Source organism: Garra rufa, chromosome 11 (genome assembly GCF_049309525.1).
Source record: "Garra rufa chromosome 11, GarRuf1.0, whole genome shotgun sequence".
Lineage (NCBI taxonomy): Eukaryota > Metazoa > Chordata > Actinopteri > Cypriniformes > Cyprinidae > Garra > Garra rufa.
The window spans coordinates 28,363,669-28,373,640 of record NC_133371.1 but is presented as its reverse complement, the minus strand read 5'-3'; positions in this window follow the sequence as shown (position 1 = coordinate 28,373,640).

The window sequence follows — 9,972 nt, the reverse complement described above, 5'->3', positions numbered from 1 at the left end:
AAATAGATTGTTGTTATTCGGGATTCTGTTATCTGCATTCATAATTACGTTTTGTTTTTAGGTGAATATAGCACTTGTTTTGTCAGGGGCTATTATAAGAGTTGAAAAAAAAAACTTATTTTTTCATGTAGCAACATTTTTACAAAAGCAATAATCTGCTGTGCTTTGTAAAATGTAGATTTTAAATGGTGTACATTCAAAATAAGACTGTTTTTGACATCTTGTATGTTCGCCAAAATAAGGACAAGATAAAAACTTTGACAAGCTCTCTCTCTGTAAATATCAAAGGCAGAATATGTAAAAAAATAAATAAATAAATATTCAAAAAAAAACAAAAAAAAAACACTAGAACATTGTTATATAGTTTGCTGACTTGTGTTTACATTATCCCAAATGTTTTTGCTTAAAAGTTTGAAAACCATAAGATCTTTAATGTTCCTAAAAGAAGTTTCATAAGCTCATTAAGCTGGGAACAGTTGTGCTGGTTAATATTTTTTGGAACCTGAAACTTGAATCAATAAAATGTTAAAAAGGAACAGCATTACACTCAAAAGTTTGGGGTCACCAAGTATGTGTTAAATTAATAACAATTATAGATGTATATTGTTGGAAAAGATTTATATTTTGAATAAATGCTGTTCTTTTTAACTTCTTGTTCATCAAAGAATCCTAAAAAATAAATAAAAAAATCACAGGTTCCAAAAAAATATTTGGCAGTACAACTGTTTCCAACATCAAGCATACAGTATTATGATTTCTGAATGACCATGTGACACTTAAGAATGGAGTAACAGCTGATGAAAATTGAGCTTTCCATCACAGGAATAAAATATATTTTAAAGTATATTAAAATATTATTTTTAAATTAATATTTTTCTGTATTTTTGATCAAATAAATGCAGCCTTGATGAGCATAAGAGATTCCTTTAAAAAACATTACAAGTCTTCCAGATCCCACACCTTTCAACGGCAGTGTATCTAAAATATTGTTCTTGTTCTGGATTCTGTATAGTGAACTGTATGGAGTGTTTTTATGACACGTCATCAATTAGCCATATTGGATATTATTGCATAAACTTGCATATTTTGCTGATTATTTCTGCTGAAAATGGTCAATTATTGTCATGTTTTGGGCTGTACTAATCGGTCAGACTGGGAAAAACATTTGGAGTACTAAAGACTTCCAAAAGTTAAAACAAAACAAGAAGAGTGCAGAAAACTGTCTGAGGAACAAAGGCATTTGTGGTTGGCCAAACTGAACCAGGATTTCCAGGGCAAGCATCTTGACAACATTCTTGTTCTTATAATTTTCAGTCAGGTAAGGTGAAATATTAGGCTAATATCTTAATACTGATTGTACGCTTTTTCCATGGTTTAGATAGCATAAATTAGCAGAAGAACGAATTCAGTAGTACATTAACAGTGCAATCAATGCTGTTGTTTACAACCCAGTATCTCCAATATGGCCAAGCCGAAACGTAACATAAGTGCAAAACCTCTATTGCGTTTTTTGACAATCTTGCGTGTTTTTCAGAACAAGATAACGAGTTTGACATTCTGTGAATATTAAAGATCTTAACGTCAAAAACATCTCTCAAATATCTAAAACATATAGCTTTTGTTCTGAATTCTGTTCGCATCCTTATTTTTCTGTCAGTCCATCGCTGGAGTACGGAGCCCCTTACGTCACCTGTAGAAGAAAAATAATTAATCCGTGGGGACGGTTTTGCAATTCGTTCTCTCAGTTTATAAACCGTACTCACGAATTCTTAAACTGTTCCCTCGGTTTAACAAGTCGTGCCCACGGATTAACAAACCGTACCCACGAATTTCCAATCCGTGCGCTCAGATTTTGTAAACCGTACCCTCGTTTTTTGAATCCGTACCCACAAATTCATAATCCGTGCGCACGCTTTCGCAATCCGTTCCCACAGTTTGTAAACTGCTCTCACGGATTTGTGATTATGATAAGATTTTCACCCAGAGTTAGATGCATGCTGCACTATTAATGTTATTATTAAATAAGGCCTATTATTACATTGCATTTAGTTTGAGAGCAAAGGAATGGCAACATAACCTGTACATTATTTGTTTGTATTGCTTTTTACCTTCTCCTCTCCAAAACTCGTTTTTTTTTTTAATTCAGGTAATTTTATATTTTGAAAAATATTATTATATAAAACAAAGCCGTTTGAACAGCACTCTTCACTTATTATTTTATTTTGGTACCATGACCGCACTTACAAAACAGGCTTCTTTTTATCGTTTATTTTACATTAATAACCAATAGGTTAAAACACATGATGTTTTGGCAGCTAATCTATTGGTGATTAATATAAAATAAAGCTAAAAACTCTGTTTTGTCAGTGTTGCATAGTCTCATATAGCCTACTGAGAAATAAAGTTTAATAAATGCAAAACAATGCATCCAGCACTTAAACAGGTGTCCTGTTTGAATTTGGGGGCGGGGCCACAAATCCGTGAGAGCAGTTTACAAACTGTGGGAACGGATTGCGAAAGCGTGCGCACGGTAGGGTTGCCACCCGTCCCTTAAAATACGGAATCGTCCCGTATTTGAGAATGAAATTGCGCGTCCCGTTTTGAATCAATACGGGACGGGTTTTGTCCCGTATTTTTTATATATATTTTTTAAAGCAGCGTCTCATGCAAATAATCACTGCGGTAAAGCAAGCCGCGGTTCAGAAAAACACGGTCAAGCCAGCCGCGATTGATTTTAAGTGTGCGCGCATATTACAGTGATTACGGTAGTTTCAGAAACAACACAGAGAGAACGCGCTTGCAGAGCGCTTTTCATTTAGACGCCCAGGACTGAGAGATAATACTACAAAATGCTCGTGAATTTTTACTTACTTATTTATTTGCATTTCTGCTTTAATATCCGTTTTATTTATTGGTGTACTTGACGGTTCTTTTCTGAGAAATGGGACATTATTAGACTTTAGAGTCTAATTGTAGAAAAAAACAATGATCAGTTCTTATTCAGGACGGCCCATATTATATGCAAAACTCATATGAAACCTTTTTACTGCAGCATTTTTGAGATATGCGACATTATTACATTTTAACGGGGTATATAGACCCCATTTCTAAAAAGTAGAAAAAAAACAGTGATCAGTTCTTATTCAGGACGTCCCATATTATATGCACAACTCATATGAAACCTTTTTACGGCAGCATTTTTGAGATATGGGACATGATTACATTTTAACGGGGTATATAGACCCCATTTCTAAAAAGTAGAAAAAAAACAATGATCAGTTCTTATTCAGGACGTCCCATATTATATGCACAACTCATACCTTTTTACTGCAGCATTTTTGAGATGACCCCCCCCCCCAGCCCCCATCCAACCCCCCCCCCCCCCTCCCCCTCCCGAATGCGTCCCTTATTTTTGGGTATTAAAAGTGGTAACCCTAGCGCACGGATTATGAATTTGTGGGTACGGATTCAAAATCCGAGCGTACGGTTTACAAAATCTGAGCGCACGGATTGGAAATTCGTGGGTATGGTTTGTTAATCCGTGGGCACGACTTGTTAAACCGAGGGAACAGTTTAAGAATTCGTGAGTACGGTTTATAAACTGAGGGAACGAATTGCAAAACCGTCCCCACGGATTAATTATTTTTCTTCTACAGGTGACGTAAGGGGCTCCGTAGTACGGGGCTCCGTACTGGAGCGATCTCTCTCATTAGTGAACTAGTGAGAGTAATGCAAAACCAGAAGTGGATCTCAATCGAGCGGAGTGATTTCAGAACGTATTGAGCGGGGAGGGGAAATCTCTGGCGCTCCGTTCCACTCATTCGCTCTTCCCGACCGGCTTAACTCCGTACAGTGCATTGCTTGGTCACTCACAAAGCTTGATGCTGTTGCTTTTGGAACTATTTTTGTTGGTGTTGAAAAAACATCCAAACTAACAGTTTACAACATACGAGTTCTATTAATTAATTAATTAATTACTTTTTGAACAAAAACAAGCACACCCACAAGCAGATTTACTGCAATGCTGATACAGAGTCCACTTCTAATAGTTCTTTTGCTCGTGTGATAATTCTTAATGGTATTTTTATTGATGTAGATTTAAAATGACTCACGTATGGTTATCTGTCATGCATGTACTGGCCCACAGCTTACTATGCAACTTATTTCTCAGAGCCTGACAGCTATAATCTCTGCTTATGTCTGCTGAGGCAGCTGCTTTATTTCATCAACACTCGTGATGTTCGCTTCTTTTCGCCTATTTTCTTCTTTTCGCCGTGAACTTAAGGCATGGCATGTTGTAGAATGAATGATTTAAGATCATTACACGATTATGTCACTCACATCCGTGTCACGTTTCTCGCCATGCACTACGTTGCACTCAAGTACTGTAAGGTTAAGGTTGAAAAAAAGGATTAGAGTAAACAAAATGAGCCAAATAAGTTCAGCAAGTTCAATACAAACATACAGTCATTTCCAGAGCCTGAAGTGTAAAACCAATTCAAAAGAAAAGGAAAGCATCGCTTTACTCACCAAGTATGCGCCCACGGTGCCCTGTGCCAACACCAGAGCGCATTCCGCCACTAAAAATATCTTAATATTCGAAAAACATGAGGGTTTTTTCTTCATATCATCCCGTTCAGGGTCCTCAGAGCTTCTTTGCTTTTTCACCTGCATCTTGAGCAATCCAACGGAGCGATAAACTATTGTAAACAGAGAATAAACGCTAAAAATCAAGCGTGTCTTTATTTATCTGTAGCACTGACTGTTGTTTACAGTCAGACTCTGAGCTGTGTGACAGGTTGTAGACTTTTCATTGAAACTCCGCCGATGAATGAAGCCGAAGTAAACTCTCCTCCTTTGCACACTATCGCGGAAACGGAGGGTAAAACGTGGCTGTTTTTTACTCCAAACATCTTTCTGTCCCTCTGAGACTGTCCAAGCTCCCGTCGTGTTAGTGTTTGGCCGTATTCCGTCACCATCGCTCTAGTCCGCAGGCTTGATTCTCCGCCTCGGTCATTATGACTGATATGTGAGCGTTGCTACCGGACGGCTGTCTTGTACAGTAACGACACATACATACCTCGGTAGAGGCGCTGTGCAGCAGGGATCATAAACTAAATGCTTTACTGACTACTGTAGTTATAATACAGGCATATGAACGGTAGATAAACAGCATGTTTTAAACAATTTCTGTCAGTAGTTTTCTTGGTGTATTCCGTTTTTATTACGCACCACGTCCCTGGCTTTTGACGCCTAGCACGTACAATTAACGTAACGTTTAAAACAGTTTTTTGGTAATGTTTTGATGCGTAATACATCATAAATTGAGCGACCTTGTAAGCATACTGTATATGTGACATTTTATGAAATGTCTTTTTCTGGAAGCTGAATAAATAGGCTTTCCATTGATGTATGGTTTGTTAAGACATGACAATATTTGGCCCAGATACAACTATTTGAAAATCTGGAATCTGAGGGTGCAAAAAGATCAAAATATTAGGAATTAGATTTTTAGAAAGTAATCTATGCTGCATGTATTTGATCAAACAGCCTACAGTAAAACAGTAATATAGTGACACATAATTACAGTTTAAAATAACTTTTTCTATTTGAAATATGATTTAAAATGTAATTTATTCTTTTGAAAGCAAAGCTGAATTTTCAGCAACCATTGATTTGCTTTAAGGTAGTTCTCAAAACTAATATAGGCTACTGATTTGGTGCTCAAGAAACATTTCTTATTATTAATGTTGAAAACATTTTTGCTGATTATTATTTTTGTGAAACATTCAAAAAACTTATCATTCCAAAAATGTATAAAAGGTATAAAAAACAAAACAAAACATAGGCCTACTTCAAAGACTTGTTTTTATAAAGGAATATTTCTTATTATTATAAAAAAAAAAAAAAAACTACAGCATATTGGTACTACAATGGCGTTTTAGTGCCACATAAAAAAAAAATACTAAGATTACGAGATTAAAGTTGTACATTCACGCCTCCTCGCATACAGCCATTCGAAACAAAAAGTGTCTTTAAAAATTTAAATCTATATACTGTTTTGTGAAAACAAGTGAACTAGATGATTTTCACATCATTTGGTAGAAAAAAACCTAGCCTACCACATCCAGTTCTCAAAAGTCCCATGAACAAATATTCTATATGTGTTACATGACCTTATTTCAGTGACTTCAAAAATGTAGTTTTTCACTATGCACGCATAAACGTTTTCTCAAAAACTCAAAAATGTACATTCATGCTGCTTACATATTTTTGTAGTCCAATTTGTGCTGATTACAATGTATTTAGATTTAGGCCATTAATAGGTTTTTAACATACTGAAAAAAGCACAAATGTCAAGGCATGTCAAAACTTCTTCAGGGCCCCAAAACACCCTCAGACCCCAGAGGGTTAAGAAAAAAGTCAAATTTTTCTAAAATATTTTCTATAATATTCCTAAAATATTTTGACTTTAGTCTCATAATTTTGACTTCATTCTCAAAATATTGACTTTATTCTTGGAATTTCGACTTTATTTTCAAAGTATTTCGACTTTATTCTTGTTATTTCGACTTTATTTTCAAAATATTTTGACTTTAGTCTCGTAATTTTGACTTCATTCTCAAAATATTGACTTTATTCTTGGAATTTCGACTTTATTTTCAAAGTATTTCGACTTTATTCTTGTTATTTCGACTTTATTTTCAAAATATTTGGACTTTAGTCTCATAATTTTGACTTCATTCTCAAAATATTGACTTTATTCTTGGAATTTCGACTTTATTTTCAAAGTATTTCGACTTTATTCTTGTCATTTCAACTTTATTTTCAAAGTATTTCGACTTTATTCACGTAATTTCGACTTTATTTTCAAAATAGTTTGACTTTATTCTCGTAATTTATATGATTCTCAAAATATTTAAACTTTATTCTCGTAATTTCAAAATAATGCAACTTTATTCTTGTAATTTCATCTTTATTTTCAAAATATTGTGACTTTTTTTCTCAAAATATGACTTTATTCTTGCAATTTAACTTTTTTTTAACGTGGCACTAAAACGCTGTTGTAATTTTAAAGTTATTAGGCAAAAAAAGCATATTGGAATTACGACGGCGTTAGTGCCACGTTAAAAAAAGAAAGAAAGAAAAAAAAAGAAAAATTCTAAGATTATGAGATTAAAGTTGTAATATTCTGAGAAAAAGGTCAAATTTTGACTTCATTCTCATAATTTTAACTTTATTCTCAAAATATTTAGACTTTATTCTCAAAATATTTAGACTTTATTCTCATAATTTTGACTTTATTCTCAAAATATTTAGACTTTATTCTCAAAATATTTAGACTTTATTCTCATAATTTTGACTTTATTCTCAAAATATTTTGACTTTATTCTTGTAATTTTGACTTTATTCTCAAAATATTTAGACTTTATTCTCGTAGTTACGACTTTATTTTCAAAATATTTTGACTTTATTCTTGTAATTTTGACTTTATTCTCAAAATATTTCAACTTCATTCTTGTAATTTTGACTTTGTTCTCGCAATTTAGACTTTATTCTCATAATTATGACTTCATTGTCAAAATATTGACTTTATTCTTGTAATTTCAACTTCATTTTCAAAGTATTTCGACTTTATTCACGTAATTTCGACTTTATTTGCAAAATATTTAGACTTTATTCTCGTAATTTCAACTACATTTAAAAAAAATATTTAGACTTTATTCTCGTAATTTATTTGATTCTCAAAATATTAATTTCAAAATACTGCAACTTTATTTATTTCATCTTTATTTTCAAAATATTTTTACTTTTTTCTCGAAATATGACTTTAATCTTGCAATTTAACTTTTTTTGTAAAGTGGCACTAAAACGCTGTTGTAATTTTAAAGTTATTAGGCAAAAAAAAGCATATTGGTACTACGACAGCGTTTTAGTGCCACGTAAAAAAAAAAAAAGCAAAGAAAAGTTCTAAGATTATGAGATTAAAGTTGTAATATTTTGAGAAAAAGATCAAATTTTGACTTTATTCTCAAAATATTTTGACTTCATTCTCGTAATTTTGACTTTATTCTCAAAATATTTCAACTTTATTGTTGTAATTTTGACTTTATACTCAAAATATTATGAATTTAATCTTGTAATCGTATTTTTTTTTAACATGGCACTAAATTGCCTGAATTACTGCAGCAATGCGGCGTGGCATGGAGTCGATCAGTCTGTGGCACTGCTCAGGTGTTATGAGAGCCCAGGTTGCTCTGATAGTGGCCTTCACCTCTTTTGCATTGTTGGGTCTGGCATATCGCATCTTCTTCTTCACAATACCCCATAGATTTTCTATGGGGTTAAGGTCAGGCGAGTTTGCTGGCCAATTAAGAACAGGGATACCATGGTCCTTAAACCAGGTACTGGTAGCTTTGGCACTGTGTGCAGGTGCCAATTCCTGTTGGAAAATGAAATCTGCATCTCCATAAAGTTGGTCAGCAGCAGGAAGCATGAAGTGCTCTAAAACGTCCTGGTATACAGCTGTGTTGACCTCAGAAAACACAGTGGACCAACACCAGCATATGACATGGCACCTCAAACCATCACTGACTGTGGAAACTTTACACTGGACCTCAAGCAACATGGATTCTGTGCCTCTCCTCTCTTCCTCCAGACTCTGGGACCCTGATTTCCAAAGGAAATGCAAAATTTACTTTCATCAGAGAACATAACTTTGGACCACTCAGCAGCAGTCCAGTCCTTTTTGTCTTTAGCCCAGACGAGACGCTTCTGATGCTGTCTGTTGTTCAAGAGTGGCTTGACACAAGGAGTGCGACAGCTGAAACCCATGTCTTGCATACGTCTGTGCGTAGTGGTTCTTGAAGCACTGACTCCAGCTGCAGTCCACTCTTTGTGAATCTCCCCACATTTTTGAACGGGTTTTGTTTCACAATTCTCTCCAGGGTGTGGTTATCCCTATTGCTTGTACACTTTTTTCTACCACATCTTTACCTTCCCTTCGCCTCTCTATTAATGTGCTTGGACACAGAGCTCTGTGAACAGCCAGCCTCTTTTGCAATGACCTTTTGTGTCTTGCCCTCCTTGTGCAAGGTGTCAATGGTCGTCTTTTGTCAAATCAGCAGTCTTCCCCATGATTGTGTAGCCTACAGAACTAGACTGAGAGACCATTTAAAGGCCTTTGCAGGTGTTTTGAGTTAATTAGCTGATTAGACTGTGGCACCAGGTGTCTTCAATACTGAACCTTTTCACAATATTCAAATTTTCTGAGATACTGAATTGGGGTTTTCATTAGTTGTCAGTTACAATCATCAAAATTAAAAGAAATAAACACTTGAAATATATATCAGTCTGTGTGGAATGGATGTATACATTATACAAGTTTCACTTCTTGAATGGAATTAGTGAAATAAATCAACTTTTTGAAGATATTGTAATTATATGACCAGCACCTGTACATATACATTATCACTGTGGTGAAATGTTTTCTTATTACGAGAATAAATAAAATAATTTTTTGCTCAAAATGTTATGACTTTAAATATGAGTATTATATATTATTTTTAATATTTATTTATTTTTTATTAACAACCGACTTCAGTATTCTGTTAAACAGTTCTTGTCACTTCCGGTTCACACGTTTTGCATATGCGCTGTTAAATATGAAGATGCCTTCAAAGTAGATACCAAAGACGATCATAACCAATGTCATCACAAATGTGGATTGATATCTAAACGTTTTTTATTTTCATTCTTTTTTTTTTTTACTAACATTTAGATATACAAATCTATTAAAAAAAAAAAAAAAAAACTAGCCTAACTGCATACCTTAAAAGTCCATGAATATCACCATTACTTATTATGAATATTATGAGACCATGAGACCTGTTTATTGGGTTTAGTCAGGTGACGTTCGACCCTGTGGAACTATACAGTACAAAATCTCATAAGCAGTTCACATGCAGTATA